Source organism: Bacillus rossius, chromosome 1 (assembly GCF_032445375.1).
Source record: "Bacillus rossius redtenbacheri isolate Brsri chromosome 1, Brsri_v3, whole genome shotgun sequence".
NCBI lineage: Eukaryota > Metazoa > Arthropoda > Insecta > Phasmatodea > Bacillidae > Bacillus > Bacillus rossius.
The window spans coordinates 358,937,239-358,958,064 of record NC_086330.1 but is presented as its reverse complement, the minus strand read 5'-3'; positions in this window follow the sequence as shown (position 1 = coordinate 358,958,064).

Here is a 20,826-nt window from a genome sequence, read left to right as displayed (position 1 = left end):
GATATAGATTGGGAGCGAATAGAGATATAAATAGAAACATGATAGCGATCTATAGTGATATGTATATAAATATATATAGAGAGTTTTATCTATAAAAAAACTATAGTAAGACTTATAGAGGGACATAAATAAAGAGACAGAGAGAGACATGCTTTATATATGTGTACCTACTTCAAACAAATAACAAAAAAAAAATGAAAGAGGCATAGCAACACATGTCAGTCATTAGCATATATATATATATATATATATATATATATATAATCTGTTTAAAAAATGTGATCAAGTTGACAAGAATAGCCGAGTAGGTATTCAACATGCTGTAAAACAAAATCAAGCGCTAGCTTAACGTTAAAAATTAGAAGTTTGAACTTACTAATTAATTTACACATTGCTCTAAATTAAGTATAAGGATGCACCAGCTGCAACAAAATAAGTGTAAAACACCACACGTTGCTAATATTAAAGAGAGAGAGAGAGAAAAAAATAAACTAAATGGCATTACATTAATCTCAGTTACAGACGAAATCACAATCGAGTAAATGTTCCGAAGATGCTTTTTTTTTCTTCTTCTCCAGTCTGTGCTAGAAGATAGCCAAGTTTACCAATTGCCGTGTGGCACTGGCCATCTGCTTGCTGATCGTGGCTGCAGAGATATCCTGATAAACATTGATAATAAAAAAAGTCCATGGATTGTACTGGATTTCCACGGAAATGCAAATACCCAACGGGTTTAGTGGAGGGGGGGTATAACTAGCTATTATTGTAGCAACTGGTCATCCAGTTCGACTGTTAACAATGTGCGGGCGGACCACAAAAAAAAAAGACGCCATATGGCGAGTTGTCCACTCTGGCTCGAGAGGGAACAATGGGGTTGGCCCTCGGTTAGGTTGTAAAAGGGGTGAAATGGGGGGGGGGGGGGGGAGGAAGAGTCCCTTGCGGTCCGCCGCGGGCCTGACCGAGGTCTCCGCCCCATTGTCTCGCCCGCCCCGGCGGCGGCGGCGGTGCCGAAATGGGGCGGCGGTGGGCGGGGGAGCGGTCTTCTCGTGCTATCGACTCTGCTCTTTCCTCGCGCCAGACCTTCCCCCCACCCGAATCAACCCCCGTATAGCCTCCGGCACCTTGCAGATGACGACTCTCCCCCCGTCGGACCAGCCCCTGCGTGCGCGCCGCGTGGTTTGTACGGTCGTCCAGCGCACCTGGCGGGCGGTCGGGGAAGCTTTCTGCCGAGAGCTCCGCTCGTCGCCTTCCGTCACGACTTGAAAACATTTTGTATGGACAAACAGTCTATTTGTATGCACAAACGTACTGTTTTTATGGACAAACATGCCATATTGTATGGACAAACAGACTATTTGTTTTGGACAAAAAGACTACTTGTAAGGACAAACACACCATTTGTGTGGACAAACAGACTTTGTATGGACAAACAGACCATTTGTATGGAAAAAAAATATTTATGGATAAAAACAGACCATTTGTATGGACGAACAGACTATTTGTTCGGACAAACAGACTACTTGTAAGGACAAACAGACCATTTGTATGGACAATCAGATTATTTGTTTGAACAAATAGACTACTTGTAAGGACAAACAGACCATTTGTGTGGACAAAGAGACTAAATGTTTCTGATTACTGGAACAGAGATGTCAGTTCCCGAAACGTCGCAACTGTTTCGCACACAGGAAACCTACTGTGTTCGTCTGTGCTGTCCACAAATATATATTCGTCTGTTCACTGTGTTGTCCGTGGTTGTTGAAACTGTCTCGTTGTTAGCTCACTTTGTTCGTCTGTGCTGTGATTTTTTCACGGCCAAATTACTTCCACGGAATATTCTGTGCTGTCTGAAATTTAAAGTTGGCCATCAGTTGATGTATGTATGCTTGTTCTCGGTTTGTTTATGGTTTCATTTTTATTTTGCCTTCTGGAAGAGTCTCAGTGACAATCAGTGCAAAACTGCAATGGCGTATGCCCAATGAATTGTATTAAATCAAAATTCTCAATTGCCAGAATCATTTAAGGAAAGTTTCATCTTTCTTTTGAATTATTTGGGTTTCTATGTGATATAAATGAAAACTAGCAATGGCTTATGAAATAAAAACATTAAAAATATATCTTCCCCAACAAAAGAATCATTCAAATAACGCACATTAAATATTCTGGAATCACAACAGAAAATATCCGCGCTATTGTGTTCATGTGGTTCTCACCCACGTCGACTATAAAAATATACGATTAAATATAAAATGTTTTTTTTTACCGTTACACACGCAACAAACAACGACAGCCATTAACACTTACAGGTAGTTTTTGATGTTTAAACATCTTAGCTCTCAGTATACGGCATTTGGAAGGAATAATTATATGAATGAAAATGAATTCGAATGAACGGAAATGTGTAACCACGGTGCCGGAGTCGTCAAGATGGCGGAATCACGTGTAGCAACATAAACTCGTATAACTTGATGTAAGATTTTGGAAATACGCCATTGCTAAGCACATGTATGTCTGTAGAAGAAAACTACAAAAAACCAAAAGAGTCGCACCTGTGTTTTCGTACCATGTGCGTCTCTGCCTGAGGACGGGAGCAGATAGCAGTTCCCGAAACGTCGCTTGTTTCTGTTTTGGAAAACTATTGTGTTTGTTTTGTCTTTTTATTTTGTTGTTTTTGTCTCGTTTCAACTGTTGTGCTGGCTTGTTTCTGTTCTGTAAAAGTATTGTGTTTATTTCGTCTTTTCGTTTTGTTGTGTTTTTGTCTCGTTTCAACTGTTGTGCTGAATATTTCTGGGGTTGAATTCATCATTTGTGGGTTTTTTTTCGTTCACTTAGTCCATTTTTCTTTGTTTGTTGACCATATTCCTGTTATGGAATATTATGTGGTGTAAACCTAAAAAAAGTCATGGTAGAAAGTAATAAGTTTTAAATTAAGAATTCTGACATTAGAATGATTATAATACATATTCTCCTTGCAAAATCCCAGTAGGTTTCATAGCACAGCGTTCAGAGCGCTCGCTTGTAAATCTCAAGATCGAAATTTTGACGTAATTCAGATCTCGTCACTTGAAAAAAAGTACTTTTTTTTATTAACATAATCATATAATATTACGTTAAAATAATGTTGAATCGGCTCAATGATGTTAAGCTCGTTAGTAGGAATAATTTACACACTGGTTTCAGTCGCTTAACCAAAAACAAATAAACATATACTTAGTGTTATAATATGTGTTCCAAAATGTTCAATGTTAACATTTAGTAATGCCAAAGAAGTATATCTTCTAAAAAGTGCGGAAGCTTCACAGTATTAACTGTTTAGCGAATTTTAACAAGCTGGGCAGTATTTAAATAAAATTTCTTGTCGAAAATCGTCTTTCTTTGCTTTTATTGGAGCCGTTTCTAATATTTAAAAATGTAATGTTTATTGCTGCTACATGCGCATGATGGTGGCAAGCAACGTTTACGATTCAGGCAGCGAATTCTAGCGACGGACACAGAGGGCAAGTAGTGTGATTCGTATCCAGATTTTTTTTTTTTGGAAAGTGAATTTTTTATAACGTAGCTAAACAAAGTATAATCATTCTTTTAAAGAACTATCTAACATTTTAAATCTTACCTGAGCTGTAGGGTAATCATGGCGAGTTTCATATTTTAATTCATCTAATTATGGTATGCGATCTTTATCAGAGTTCTGCTGAGCTGTACGTAGAGACCGGGAAAATTCGCGCTTTCGATGACATCTAGGATAGACTCCACAATCTCCTACATACTCAGGAAAATGCCACCAGCTCATTGGCTACTGAATCGTGACACCTGTCAACTGGGACGCTTGCGATACGATACTTATTTGGTTGAAGGTTCTTCATTGGCTCAAAGGCCTTCAGAAAAACTGTAAGCCAATCAGAGAAGCAATATAAAGGTACAGTGGTTTAGATTATATCATATCGTAAAATGAATCCGCGAATTTTTCCGGTCTCTAGCTATACGGCAAGTTATTTGTATAACATATATTCATCCCATCGTGGGAATAAGGTGCAAGAAGGAGTCGTGTCCTAAGAAGAGAACACACGAATTTGCCAATCATAAACGTATCGCCGTTTCTTTGTTTATGTTACCTCAGTTAAAATTGCAATTAACTTACTGTCGGGATCTTGTTTAGCTGACATGAGTCCACCGGCATTTACCATACCACCGTTGTATTTACAACCAAACATGACAGACAACAAAAAAAAAAGCAAATCATAATAGTATTACCAACGAACCAGTTTAACCATATTTTTTTCGAAAAAATTAAATTCTGATATTCGTTTCAGTATTGTCGCGTCCGCGACGCAACGGAAAATGGAAGTTATTTTGCATTCGGAAATCTTGCCGCTTCTGAAATTCGTGTGGCGCTGACGTCACGGATGTGTCTCGCGTTATTGGTTAGGAGAAATATTCGCGAACATCGCATCGCGTACTTCGCGCTATCGTGACTCCAGCTTCGCCCGGATGTGGATGAAGGGAGTTAGGTGCCTAGGAGTATGATATAAGTAAGCAGCATCCTATTACTAACATAATGGATCCACTAAAGTGCATCGTAGTGGACGATCCCGTATTTGTATTGCTTCTGAATTCCTGCAAGGGATGCAACACTTGCGTCCACTGATACGTCCCTACGTTCCATTAGCTTCGGAGTCGTGTTTTATTTTGTTTGTAAATAATATAATAAGCGTAATTGATAACTCAAAAAGAGACAAATAAATACTTTAATAAAAATTATAGAAAGTCTAACTTCAACTTACAGGAGTATTTAATGTTCATTATACGTATTTTATTATATAATTTGAAATTGATATAAAAAATTATTTCTATCTCTAACATTCATTCACATACATTATTGTTTTTAATTGGTCGTTTTTATTTACGTTTTGCTGAATATTCGTGGATAACACGAATCAAAATGGTGCTAGCAGTAAAAGTATTCTGATACTTACTGTCCATCCCTTGGAAACACGTCCTTTACATTGAGGCTGGTTTTGCTAAGGGATGTAAAGATATGTATGCTATGGACGCATACCTGTGTAATCGGATACAGCCTAATCTTCATGGGGTAATATTTGCTTCTCAACGGAAAACTGGGCTCGGAAAAATGAACACAAACGCATGAAATGGATGTGGTCAGACGTGCGATGTGCAGAGATTCAGAAAAAACCACGCATTCGAAAACTGCTCAAGATATACGAGAGTTGTTCTGTTTACGAAAAGCATTTAAGAGTACGCTGAGGGCGGATTAGTAGTTTTGTTTCCTGATTTAGTTTTTTAACTGTATTTTTAGAAGAGTGGAAATGGCCAGAACGCATGGTTTCAGAGTTCAGAGTTATGGTTAGTCATGAAACACCAGGTACAGATTCCAGGATCCACTCAAGGGACTTGCATTACACATTTATCTTCATTTCTTCAACGCGTGATGATATGCTTGTCACAGTTGTTGTATGCACGACAAGGAGACTACGCGCTGGTCCACAGCCTCGTGCTTAGAGGCGACACCGCGCTAGAAGCACCAGCGAGCGTCGTCCATATCATCCCGCCTCATACCAACGCAGATACACCCCTGACTTGGCGGACCCCATAAAATAGGAATGGGTATAAGTTTTTGAGGTATGAGTACGATGTTACGTTCCTAACACCTGGTTCGGAACCCATTACAATCATCAAGGTTCCATACTGGCGTGACGTTACAGCCACGCCTTTTATTAGGCTATTATTTTTTTTTGCCTGGAAACATTTTGTAAAATAAAAGAAAAAGAAATCAGTGGGAAAGCTAAGCGGAGAAATCTCTCTGTGCACCGATGCTTCGAGAGAAGTAAAACAAAATGAAATAAAAGGTGGCGAAGTCGGTGGTGAGCTATTAGTTTCTGATACCCGTGGCGGGCGGAGACTCGAAAGGACGCTTGAAAGATTTCTCTCTTCCTACACTGTAAAAAGATTGTCTGGAAATTGGCACATCGATCTCAAAACGGGTTTTGTGGTGGAGAAAGAGAAGAAAAGAGATGGGGAGAGAGGAATTTTGTTTCGGCATTTAACCTGTAGTTCTTATGACTTCTCACATAATATGACGCGATGTAGCTATCTAGTTCGTTCTTAGTTTCTTTCACAGTGTTGAAAAACAAGTGAAGCACTTTGAGAATGATGCTGTGAGAGTCCAAACCCCCTAGTTGTTGACTTAAGTTTTTTAATGCATTTTTTTTCTTTCAAAAGATCCGCTTCTCTTACTTACCCTTCCCTCCCCCCCCCCCCCCCTTTTCGACCCACATAAATAAAAATTCACGTATTCAACAATGGTTAAGGTAGATCACCAATGAACACTGTTTGATGTGTGACGTCTTAGATAACAGTAAACGGCATTTGGAAGGAGTATTTTCGTGAATGGAACGGAAGTCGCATTGAACTAAAAAAAAAAACATTGTAATCATGGTTCTGCCATCTGTGTTTAACAAATTTTAACCAAATGGGCAGTATTTTAATAATATTCCTTGTCGAAAATTAGGTCCATTCCCTGGGTTTAGTATTTTTTCAAGTAGTTTAAGATTTCTCTTTGAAAATTGAATGATTCTATAGTCTCCGTAGCTGCTCCAGCAATCTCCTTTAAATTTCGTGTCCAAGTTTCGTATTATAAGCAAATATTGTGATATGGACAATACAGGAAACTCTTAGACAAGTGATGTCAGCAAACCTGGTGGCGTGGAGTGTAGGTAACTGCATTTTTTCTTATTTTTTTTTTTAAAGTGCGTGAGAGTAATGGCATCTAGCGGCGTGGTGTGAAAATACCTTTGAAAGCAATGCAGTAAATTTCTTTTCGCGCTTCGCCAATGATAATTGGCCAGAGTTTCCCCCTTGTTGTCGTGCTAGGATATTTGTTACAAGTGTATTTAGCGACACGAGAACACGAGAGGTTAGATGTTGCACGTCACTGAAAGATTCGCTTACATATACCTATATATAATCTGGCTTCCATAAATATATATTTTTTGACGGTGTGCAGCCGAAGTAACGCGCAAGCCGCCACTCGGGCGAGGGACACTAATGGCCGACTGTAACCGCCACTGACGGCCGGGCAATTGTCAGCGCGGGGCCCAGAGAAGCGCTCCCATCTCCCCATACGGCGCGCGAGACCCAGGCCGGATGGGGGTCGTCGGGAAATTAGGGCTGGAGTTTTTCAATCTCCTCCCACCCGTGGGCCGACCAGCCTAACCGTCCGTACTCCTTTTCTTTTTTCTCCCTTCCTTCCTTCATCTGGAGAGTAAAACGGCAGGTGTTTTGGCGATCACGGGGTCATCAGCAGCGCCAGGAGAGATGGAGCCGGCGGAACCTGCAGTCATCACGCCCGTGCACGGCTCTGGTCTAGGTCGGCGCCTCGCTTCCCACAACCCCCACCCCCCAGCCACCACCATCACAACCCCCCGAGGGAGACAGGAACTCTACCAGCTACTCCACTCCTCCACCTGCATGCACCCTTGCGGTCTGGGTCCGACTCCGAGGAGAAGACCTGATGGAGGAAGCACGTCCCCTCTCAGGCCGGTATTCACAGACGCTGCTCGGGATGAGGGGTGCACCTGAGTTACAGTGCACCTAGCGAGTTACAGGAACCCCCTTGGTTTCTGGTCTCGCGCACACACTAAATTGACCCCGGACGGCAGTATGATGGATCGGCGGCGGGTTTATCATTAGGGACCGGAAAAATTCGCGGGTTCATTGTCCTCTAGGATAGACTCCAAAATACTTAACAAACTCGGGGAGATGACACTAGTTCATTGGCTGCTGATTCGTGAGACGTCTTAACCAATTCGTCCATGATTCGGCACTTTCTTGGTTTATTTTTTTACATTGGCCCGAAGTTCCCCAGATAAAATGCGGGCCAATCGCAGAAGCTGTACGAAGGTATACATTTTTGGATGTCAGTCTATCGCGAAATGAACTCGAGAATTTTTCAGGTCTCTATTAATCATGCTCTCCATCTTGCAATTAAAAAAAAAATGTTGATACTGCTTGCAATAAAGCTGCTGTTTTGCATGGCACATGACTTAGCTTTGGCTACTTGTTGAAGTCAGCACTTGGGAACTGGTGTGGTTATCATGGTGGTCGCAGTCGCCAGTTGGAAAATACAAGACTAGAGCCTGTTGGTAAGTATGTGTTCGCAACACGATAAAGAATGTCTGTAATGTATAATTTTATGCCTTGACATTCCAAAACATTGGGATGATAGTTATAGCTAGGGGCAGGCATTTTTCGCGAATAAATCTGAACGCCTATTAGGCTGCAACAAGATATACCCGCACCAACAGTTTCTTCCTTGTGATTGGCAGCTGTCTGCGAGAGAAGTCGGTGCCTTATTTGATCGAGCCACTCATTATGCGTTTGCTTCCGCACTGACTTACTGTGATTGGTGTTTTAACAATCGACATATACCTGAATGAAACTCACCCAATCACGGAATACAGACGATGCTACAGTGATGTAACGTTCAGCTAGCATTGGTTTCTTTTCACGAAATATACATGGCCCTAGTTATAGAAAAAAGATGGGGAAAAAAAATAATAGATTGCGGGGCTTAATCCCCTTTAAGGCAGCAAATAAACACTGCCTTGTTGGGGACAAAACCGTAACCTAACTCGCCGGCCGTATTCCAGAACGTGTCCGAACCGGATCCCAGTGAAACTGGGATCCAGTTATGGAATTTAAAGTAATCCGACTTGTCAAACAAACATGGCTGCATTTAAGGTGTTGTCATAGTCCTCCGAAGTTAACTAAATTTATTGGAAGGTTTTTAAAACGAAAAATTGACAGGGTAACATGGTCTCGAGATGAACAGATAGGAACAGAAAGACTGAATGTTGGTCTCTCTCACTTATGGGGATCAAACTTTTCCATCTAGTATTTTATAAAATAGCCCCAGCTTTGCAGTTACAATTTATAATTCGATTTTGTGTTTCTATAATCTTTATGAGCTACTAATCAAAACTTGGTCACATGACCCATTTTCAAGGGCACTGTAGCCATAGGATTTAATTTTATGTGTTGAATATATCTTGACATTTTCTGCAAAGGGTTTATAGTAAGTTTCGTCGCTTAGGAACACCACCACCTATGTGACAAAAAGCAAATTTTTCATGACAGCTAAAAAAAAAAAAAACCTTGCCAATTGCAAACATAACCACACAAATGTTGTTTTTAGCTTATATTTGACACATTTAATCAGTAAAGAGTACTCAATAATGTCGTGAGAAGACGCTAAATGCACACGCTTCCATGGAGGAACAAAATACCCATTTTTCACTTAGGTGTTGATGTTATGTTGTTCTAGACCCGAGGTTCCCAAGGTAGTCTAAATCGACCTGGGGTTGACTCCAACCTGCGAGGGATCCATGTGAGCGAAAATTTGTGGGTTTTTTGGACTACTGTTCCCCATGCTACTATGTATATTTTGTCGTCTATTGTTTGCCATGTATGCTAAGGTATCCCTTTGTATTTTATTAGTGACATGAACTGCAGGAAGAGACAATGACCGTCTGGTATTGCAGCTAGTGTGTGTGAATAGTTTATTATTAGAGACCTGTAAAATTCGCGGATTCATTTCGCGATAGGATAGAGTCCAAATACTTTTTGACATTATTTTGCTTCAGTGATTGGGCCACAGTTTATCTGAAGGACTCTGGGCCAATGAAAAATCTTTAACAGAAGAATTAGCGAATCACGATCATTCCAGTCAACAGGTGTTACGAGTAGGTAACCAATCAGCAGATGTAATTTGCACGAGTGCATAGAGGATCATGGAGTCTATCCTTTAGGAATTTTAAATCGCGAATTTTACAGGTATCTTTTTATTGTTTGTTATAATTGTTGTATTTCTTGGCTTCACAGCCATCTGTAACCTCTTTCCTCAATAAAAGAATTTTTAAAAACAAAAATATGTGAGCGAAAGAAAAAATAATACTAGAGTGCGTGAGATATATAGGGGGCTCTACGAGAGTGAATCCCATTTAGGCAGGTCGCATCCAAAATGTTGGCTTTCTTTAAGTGGAATATTTCACATAACTCAGATGGTACCTATGTACTCAAATAATAATTTCTTAAAATATACATATAAATTAACTACGAAAACCCATTTTAAAACATAATTAATTATTTTTGAAAAGTGATGAAGATATGGAGCTAGAATTCGAAGAATTTCATGACTGCATGCATCAATCATTTCAGTTTGACAGCCAAAAATTGCTAATTCACAAATAATTTATTAATGCAACATAAATTACAAACATGAAATATTTAAGGTGATATTTTTGTAGAAGCATAAGCACCTCTTTCGTAGGCAAAATTTCACGGAGGGACGTATCTTAATTATACATACATATACATATACATATATATATATATATATATATATATATATATATAACTAGCTGCAGTACCCGGCGTTGCATGGAGCTTTATTGTCTGCGAGTTAAAGCAAACTGGATAGCGCTATATGACAGTGTGTTGGACATAGAGTAAGGTCACACAATTACTGTTTGTATGTCTATGACCTATGATTTTTTGTTTACCCATGGTGATCGTTTATTTATTATTTATTATTAATTATAAATTATTAAGACCATTAATCGAAATAAAAACTATCCTATCTCTCAAGTTGGAAAAAATTACACATAAATGCCAATTTTCATCGAAATCGGTTGACTTGGTGAAGAGTTCACTGGAAACAAACATCAGGACACTGGATTTATATATATTATATACATTTTTTTGAAGTACGTCCACATTAAAAAATGTCTCCAAGTATAACTGTGTAACGTAAATATAAAAATAGCCCCTTCAGCTGTCAAACCATCATATCGTTATAGTCCGTGACCTGTAACTGGTCTCAAATTCGACAGTTCTCAAAAACAGAACCCACGATGTTACAATTTCCCATCTGCCGCTCTGACAACCACGTGGAATTGTTTACGAAGACCAGGGGTGGCTACAGCAGACCCCGCATTTGCCCATTTCAATTTTTTTTTTGTTTTCCTTGTTTGTATAGCTTTATGCGAAACATGATTGACATAATTGGGAAAAAAAGTAAGTTTTAAATTGTTGTTGCTATTGTAATCCAGGTCGATACATTCCGATTTCAATTGAGTGTCCATGACTTCGAATCAGAAAAAAAAATTAAATATTTTATTGCCTCATATAATGACGCGATTTCACTGAATTTTGACGTTAGTTTTTTTTTTTTTTTTTTTACAAATCTTACCCAATAATACTCAATCAGAATGTAATATAAAAATTTCTTTAACAAAATCATGTCGAAATTTTAAGTTCCAGGTTGGTTAAGAAAAATTGTTTTAAAGAGATTGTCACCCCCCCCCCCCTCCCCACCAATCCCGCGGATCACGCATATTCTCTGGGCTTTTCCATATGCCCAGGTCTCCCAGGTCTCTCCCAGGTCTTTCAGTGACGTGCAAAATCTAACCTCTCGTGTTCTCGTGTCGCTAATACACTTGTAACAAAAATATCGTAGCACGACAACAGGGGAAAACTCTGGCCAATTATCATTGGCGAAGCGCGAAAAAAGTTTTACTGCATTGCTTTCAAAGTATTTTCACACCACGCCGCTAGATGCCATTACTCTCACGCGCTTAAAAAAAATTGTAAAAAAATGTAGTTACACTCCACGCCGCCAGGTTCGCTGACACCACTTGTCTCGCGTATTTCTTAAGAGTTTCCTGTATTGTCCCTATCACAATATTTGCTTATAATACGAAACTTGGACACGAAATTTAAAGGAGAATTATGTAAAGTAATGCAGAGCGTGATAAATACATACGCAATGTTGTTTTCTCTCCAAAATATTTAGGTACCGCAGAAGTACGTGGCCCAGCGCCCCGCAAAGAGCAGGGCAGCCACTCGCGAAGACTGCTGACGGAACAGCAACGGCACAAGAATACGTGGACCATTGGTACTACTTTTGAAAGCTGTCACAAAAGAGCGCGTGCAACTCAGTACACGTGATATAAGTTAAAGTTCTTGTGGCTGTTCAAACCTCGACCCGTAAGTATATCGTAAGAGGTAAAAAAAAAAAGCAGAGAGAGACAGAAAGAAAGAGAAAAAAAAAGACAATTTTCAAAAGAAATATCACTTACTGTTGAAATACTCGCACCATAAAGACAAACAGTGCGTGTTACCGTTTCTTCAAACAATTCTGCCGTTTGGAACACGCCAAATCTCTGAACGAAATATGAAATTCATAAACGTTAGCGCTATCTATGCGGGAATTACTGAAACTATGTATCCCTACAGCGTTTCTCTACGCTGCTAGTTTAACAAAGAGGAACGCGAGAATGCTGGTAGCAAAAATATAAAATTCAAGGCACTCACAGCTGACTGTATAGGATACCTATATCTATTTACTGAAACAAGCGCATGCGCACACTCTCTGCCTTAGTCTTTCGTTGATCTTTTTCTTTGTGTGTGGGGGGGGGGGGGTTGGGGGCGAATAATCGTACAAAGAGGTGAACGAAAACAGAAGAGCAACGTACATAATAGCATATTACTCTTTTTATAACTCTTTGGCCAAGTAACTATTATATGTCCTTTTTTTTTACGCTTTAAAAACGTTTCTCAACCAATGTCGGCTTCAGGATGACTTTTCGGGAGGGGCTATCGCACAACAAAGGTCGTAGTTGCAAAAAATGAAAGTGGTCAGATATTGGCCTTGGAATATTATTTACAAATTACAGGTCTCAAATCCAGAACCTTAGTAGCTCCATGCAACTTTTGATGAGATAATACTTTAACATATCAAATTAAATATTTGAGTAAACATAAATATATGCACTAATCAATAAAATTGGTCTCGGGAGGGGCTATCGCCCCCACAACCCCCCTTCTGGAGCCGCGCTTGTTCTCAGCAATGTTTCACGAAAACGTTGCATTGAAAATTCGGCTTTGAAATTTGACTTTAACCGCGCGCAGAGGAGCTTCGCGGCACGGACCACGCACAGGCCACCTGCCGTGGCGTGGTCGTCAGGGCGGGCGCCAGGATTCGCCCTCTCTAGTAATTTTAGCCCCCGGCCGTTGGCAGCAGTGCCTCCGGCGACCGCGAGACGGCGCTGCACCGCAGGTTTCCGTTTCCGGAGCGGACCGCGCGCAGCCGGCGCCTTTTTGCGGCTTGGCTGGCGGAGGGGGTGGGGGTGTATAAGGTGTAGAGGGGGAAAGAAGGGTTGTATTTCGTCTGAAACTTCTCCCACAACACCATTTTAACAACAGCAGCATCAATTTCTGCCCCGAAGAGTGCCTGTCGGGAAAGTGAAACTTATTTATATTCACCGTGAAGAATAAAAAAAAGGAGGGGGGGGGGGGGAGAATTAATTTCGAAGTTCGAAGTTATTTTGACACTATAAAATATTACAAAATATTTCTGGGGGCTATCTTTTTTTCAGGTTGTCATTTCATTTCTCGTTTACAGCAGTTTATAGAAATTTTTATTCTTTTTTTTTACAAATGTACACTACCTCTTCCTGGAGGTATTTATGTCTTTCAAAATGCTGATTGTGTCATTAGAAATTAAGAAAGTGGACTTAATTATCAACAACCAGTCATTTGTTGTTACTAAGTCTCCATACTCGCTGCGTAACGAGCTTAAAACGGCCAGTGGACAGTTCCCCGACCTCGTCATAACCCCGACCGTTTCCCCTGCACTGCTTTGACCTCCCTCCACGAGACATCCTGCCAGCCCTTGGTCCGCCCCGCAGAAGGGGTGGGACCCCCCCCGCACCCCCCTCCACGAGACATCCTGCCAGCCCTTTGTCTGCCCCACTAATGGGGTGGGACCCCCCGCGCGGTGGCAAAGACTCGTAAAATGGCGGGCAACGAAATGTTTAAGCCAATAGAAAAACTTAAGGAAATTTTTATGTGGCCTTTTTTCTTAACTGTAAATAATGGAAATAGTTCTCATTTTCTTAATGAAAGTATCCGGGGACCACAAGGCAGATGGTTTGCTTGCTAGATCGTTCCCGCAAGACCTTTTTTTTTTTTTTCACCAGCAGAGGAGCCGAACCAACAGAAGTATCCGGCGCTTAGAAACTGCATGGACGTATACTGCTTGATCGTGCCTACGAGACTTCATTGGTGAAACAATTTACTTTTGATATATTTTAAAATTAAAATATCAATCCACCACACTAGCAGTTTATATATATATATAACGGTTGTGTATGATAAAAGGCTAAGGGCCAATTGAACCACAGTCGTTAAACAATGTTTTATTAACGACTGTTAAATGTTACCTCTCCGTTTTAAAAACGGTTAAGCTTTTTCATTTGACCACACTTTTCTTGTGTTTAACTTTCCTCAGGTAGATAAAATGGTTTATCGTTATTAAGGTTCGTTAGAAACTCAGTTACAAGGCAGTGGCCATTCTATTTGTTTGTATTGAGTTCATAAAAAGCTTTAATTTGCAAATAAAATGTTATAGCTCAGAACAAAACTAGATTATTTTAATTTTGGTAAACTTACGTTTTATTTGTTCAATTATTTATGTTCATAATAACTTAAGTTTGACAATATCATTGGAGCTGAAATAAGTGACGACTCAGCTGACTATTGTTTGTTACAATAATATTCACTGGAAATGTTCGGCATGGACAGTAAATTTAATCATGACTTATTTCGTCCAAAAATTACATGAACAAGACTTAAAAATGTTATAACAACTGGAAGTAAATAAATTTGTAACATTCGAGGTGTCAAGCGTAACCCAAATTTTCCTTACAATATCTGGATGACCAAGCTTCGCTCAGAAGAATCTTATTAAATGAATAGCTAATAAATAACTAGCGTCTTCGCTCATGCAATTTTAAGAGTGTTGCTAAAATCTTACAATTTAAAAAAGTGTATATATGATTAATTCCCAATATTTTGACTAAATAAACAGACACAATAAATCGTCAGGTGCATAAAAATATATTTTGTAAAATAACCGTTTTCTAAGTAGTTATGGGTATGCTATTTTTAATTTTTAGTAAAGATTAGGTATCGGATTTGAAAACTTATTTTTTAGACTGATCGAGGATATAGTTTACCTTGATGAAATTATACTTCCTGTCATTTAATGAGGTAGTCAATTAAAAATTATATATATATATTAAACTTACATCTATACTATTTCAATTAAGTTTACGAATCTTTTACAATGTCACATTCATTTTCTATGGTTGGACCTAAGCTTAGAATAATCAAAGAATCTGACATTTAGACAAATACATCCCGTTTTTAAGAATATTTGATGCAATCGCATCTTTCTTTCAAATGTAGAGTACATGTATAAAGTTTATTATCGAACTTATTAGATGAATCTTAGTTTTTTTATTAACTAAGCAATATATCAAAATTTTTACCAATCTCTTCTTTTCCCACTAGGATACTGATGTAAATATTAAGAATTAAGTAAATGTAGAAGTATTGGTTAACCAGAAAAAAACCAAACCCAGCTTATTTATTAGATTAAATAAATTTATTACTTTTTTAAAATAATATTAACCTCTGTTAAGACTGACAAGTGATAATTCGGAGAATGTTGAGTAACTTAGGTAGCTTAAGGTATGGTCATTTATCATTTCCTTAAGCACAAATTTGTGGGATTTGTTCATAATATATTTTTTTAATATTAAAACAGTAATTGAAATATTTAACCTCTTAAAAAGTTAACTTCTGTAATTTGTAGAAAAGAGTTGATAGTTTTTGCATGCTTGTAAATCCTACCACATAACTTACATTCCGCTTCATTAGCTTTAGGGATACGACTTTTATAATAAAAACAAATTCAAATGGTTTTTCACCCCTTTTGTGGTAGAATGTGGGAAAATGATAAACGTTAAAACCGATATTAAATCATAATAACTCATTTGAAAGTTATTCTTGCTCAGTTTTTAACAACATCTTAATTTGCTTGAATATATGATTTAGTAGACTACTATTAAAACTAACGTGCCCCGTTTCGCGCACTGCCTTTGAGGTCGAATATCTAAAAATGTTTTAAGTATTCCAGATATTAATTTAATAAAGTAATTCATGTGAAGTTGCTTACAGCCAGCTGTATTTGCTATGGAGATTTGAATTTTTCTATATTATAAACATAACTTACTCCCTATTCGCACCATTAAAAGTGAAGGCAAAAAAACTAAAGAAAAAATCATATGCTTAGTGCTTACCTTTATGTGCTTGTTGTTGATTCTTACTTTCTAATTCTTATATTTATTAATTTTTGTCTTTACATGAAACGTCACCCCTTCCACGTAAAGACGGAATCATACAAATAAGTAAAATAATAATTTTTAATTTATTATCTTACCATTTTATTTACATCTTACTTAGTTACCGAAATTTGATGTTTAAAAACATACTACCTCATTTTCCACGTCATTACAAGATGTATTTGAATAAACGACAAAAAGTAATATGTAACTTCAGATGCAATTTTTTTAGTATCTTACGTCTATTTCTTATTCAATTGGCAGCTTTTGTTTTTTATTTAAAAACAACCCTATCCTTTTATCAAACTTAGGGCTTGAATTGCGCAAAATGGTAATGTTGATTTTGGTGGTTTTTGTATGATTATTATTCGTTCCCATTTTTTTTATTGTGCTTGATTAAGTTTTAAGTTAAAAACTCATTTTTATCCAGCAGATAGACATTCCACTTCTAATGCCAGAACAGATTGGTCATCCAGTATGATTTCATGGCAGCCATCTTGAATCTACCAACTTGTTTTCGTCTGCAAGAGGTTGCAGCCACCATATAAATTAAAATTTTACCCATATCATTGCTTGAATAAACTTTCATCACAAGTAAAACCATTTCAGCGATAGTACGAGTTCAGCTATGTTTGGGCGTGTGCGCTATCGGAATTCTTTATAAATGACTCAAAATTCCTAACAATTTCCATATTTCGAGGGAAAAATTTCCGTTTCAAGAGAAAATTTCCTGTTTATTAATAAAAAAAAAACTAAAAATTCTAAAATCCAAATACCAAAAAGGGTTTTCTATTTGAAAGAACCTTATGTCCTAAACAGGGCTTAAAACTTCTGAAAGCAAGCCACTCTGAGCTGCCTCGACATGGACTGTAAGATTAAAATTCTTTAATTTTGACACAAAAACTTCGGGGAAAAGACCAAAAATCATCAAAAAAATTAGTGTGTTATTTTACTGATTAATTCAAGTGATTCCTGCACGTATTCGATCCTTGCCTTATTCTTAAATGGTAATATCAGGGGGAAAAAGATCTAATAAAATACAAAAAAAAAATCCTAAGGTATATATTCATCATACACCAACCACCAGTAAGGCGCAGATAATTTTAGGTTAAAATATATTTCTCTATTTAAACTTTATAATGAATTACAATGTTCAAGGGAAAATGCAACAAAATTACAAATAAGAAAATTTATTATATTATTTCCACAAGTACAAACAAGGATTACTAGCATTTCTCGAACTCTTCAGTCTTCTTGGAAGGTGGATCGAGTTCTTTGCATGCACTGACATGTATTTTCAAGGCAGTTCTACATGACAGTCGATTAAGAAGCAACGTACAATCAGTGGCCTGCCACATACATTTGGTTGTTTAGGAACGTCAGATAGGTTTACCAGACACGTGCATTTAGTCGGGGTTTGGGGTTGGAGGAGCTTTGCATTCTCAGTAATGTTGGAACAACCAGGTATCTTTCCCATTCCCAACAAAGCTGGTCAAAATATGTAAGGAATGGGGATGGGATGAAAGGCATCGTCTTGTCCCGGCAGGGTGGTACTTAGCAACGATAACGGATTGAAGGCGCACCTGCATCTGGCTGAGGTTTTTGTCTTCTGCGACAAGCTGCTTCCGGCTCAACTTCTTACACACAAGACATAGTGGCAGCAAATAATCCTGTCTGACTGGATACAACAATGCTGTCTGGAGTATAGAAGTTATCAGAGATTTCACTCCCAGGCTAAATATAATTTCTTCTCTTTTCCTGAAATCCGGCACCAATGATCCTCACACTACCAACCACACAGCGTAAAAACAAAGAAATGTAGTTTTGTCTGGAACGATATCTGGATCTAGAGTATTTAGAATTATTCGGGTCTAGTTTTTATAGCTCGTTAGTAAATTTCATACTTTTTAATAAAATATAATCTAGACCTACTTTGTATTTCCGTATCTTGATAAACATGACATATATATGAAGTATTTTTTAAAGATTATTTTAGAGACGGGAGGTGGCGTTCGTTGGTGGTATAAAACTATATTAGCTCGTAAAATCGCGATATCAATTTACATAGATGGCCATATTACAGTGCCTTCTTTCACTGGCGTATGTTAATAATACTTTCTAGTATGAACGATTGAATAAAGTCACGTAGAACTGTTAGAACTATAAATATGATCAATTTATTCTTATTTTTCTCTTAATAAGACATGGAACTGGCTGAAAATATAATTACCTACTTTAAATAATAACCAATTTTAACTGAACATCTGCAAAGATCACTATGAGCACAAAAATGTTTTCATAAAATAAATGAATTTCTTGTAAATTTGCAAAGTGTTCATATAACAGCAGACGAACAATATAACAATAATTCAACATGAATTTGGGCTTGGATTGATGCTTTTCTAGTTTGTATGCAGCCAATATTTTGATAGCGCATATACATATTGATGCAAAACGCCCACAAAAAATAGTACTGTATGCCAAAAGTTGAAGTGAACGGTTCCTTCTCATTGTTGTAATTTTATAGTAAAGTAGGTATAAACTTATAGCCTAGTCGCTTTTATAACGTCGCCCAAAATCTTCCAAGAGGATTGAAGGCGATTACAAAGCACATTAAATGACTAATAACTATAATATTTTGTAAGAGAAAAACGGGACTTTATATGTTTTAAGTTGTGATATGGTATGGTATTCGCTTTTCGTGGTAAAATCGCAATATAAAGTGGTTTTACTTAAACCTATATTATTTATTATTATTTCAATTGTATACGGAAATGAACACTAATTACAAACACGATTATAGGGTAGCTCACGCAGCTCTCTACCAAAATATTTAAAAACACAACAATTTAAGTGTGGCTGAGCACCAGAGAAACATCGAAATAATATTTATTTTAATAGAAAAACATTTTTAATATAACATGCAGCTTCTATTCCAACATGTTGCGTTTAATATAACGGAGAGAAAAAGTTATTTTGAAAAGCTAACTCACCATCTTTTTTGTGTGTTGTATGACCTCAATATACAACTAATCGTAATCTAAATAAAAACTGTTAACTAATTTGTTACTTAAATTTACAATTTTAGGTGAAAATAATAAATAAACTAGTTTTTATTTTGGATAGTGAAAATGTAGAGAAGGCATTTCTACAAAAATTATCTAATTTTTATTAAATATCCTATGGTTATCACGAATATTGTTTTTTTATAACGACAGTAATCTACAGTAATTTAGAGGTATTTTCTATAAGTGTAAACATTGTAGTCATGCCGTATTAATTCAATGTATGGCATGCTTTGTACGTTTCCATGGTACACAATCTTAATACAAAACAGTTATTTGTGGATCTCATTAATAATTTTGCACTGAATCTAAGCCAAGCTACACATTTCATTCGAACATGCTAGTGTACATACACCGGCCGGTGCTGCCAGTAAAGCTGCACTGCATTTTGCTACGCTGGCTAAGAGTCTAATGTTTGAAAGAAACATAGCTGAAATTAACGTATTTGTACAAAGTAAAATCTGTTGCGATCGTGCGTTATTTAAACTAAGTTTCGGTTTAATGTTCGGCAATAACCATAAAGTATTATCCTAAGAAATAACAGCAGCGGAAGACTTGCACAACACTAAAAATAAAGTGTCGGTGGGGCGTTGCGGAGTGAAACTGTGGCTTTAGGTACCAAGTAATAGTTCTACTAGAAACCAAATTACTATAACTATATAATAAATAAAAAAAAACATTTCCATCATGAATATTTTTTCATTTGGAAAGAGTTCAGAACAAAAACTATAGCTGAATACATAGACGAAGCCGGGGCACATTGCAACAAAAATTAGTTATAAATTATTTTTCTGGTTTTGTATTATGAATATTTAAAAAATCTAACATCCTATGAATACTATGATTTTTTACCCACAGTATTCAATATAATATAATGATTGCAAAAAAATATTTATCATTGACATAATCTATTTAAAAAGCACTTGCACATGTTGCAATTTGCCCCACATGCGGGGCATATTGCACCATTGGAAGGGCCACATTGAAACATTATCTAATTCGGAATTTACAGATTCTAAATCGTCTGTGTCATTATCTGCACAGTCAATACACACATAAAAAGGATTGATTTTAGCATACGACCAAGTGACCACATTTTGCACCTTAAACATTGTACTCATTCTTCATTATTCTTATATATTTCTCCACAGTTCAGACAGTGAGTGTGTTGTGATGGTTCTCCGAAGAATCATCACTGAATTCAAGTTTCCTTTTGATTCTTGTTTTCTTCTTAGATATTTTGATGGGCAGGTTTTTCTTTTTTGTTTGTTTTTCTTCTTACTCTCTCTTGCGGCTTTTTCCATTTCCAGCAATGTTTTATCTGGTGTATCTGTGAGAATTGCACATTTCCTTTTTTTCCTATTTCGACTGCATTATTGCCGTGGCCCTGCTTTAGGATACCGTCGAAGAGCTTGATGTGAAAATGTTTGAGTTAAATCTCCATAGTCTGATATTTGGACACTGCTGGGCCCAGGGACGATATCTAGTTGGTGATC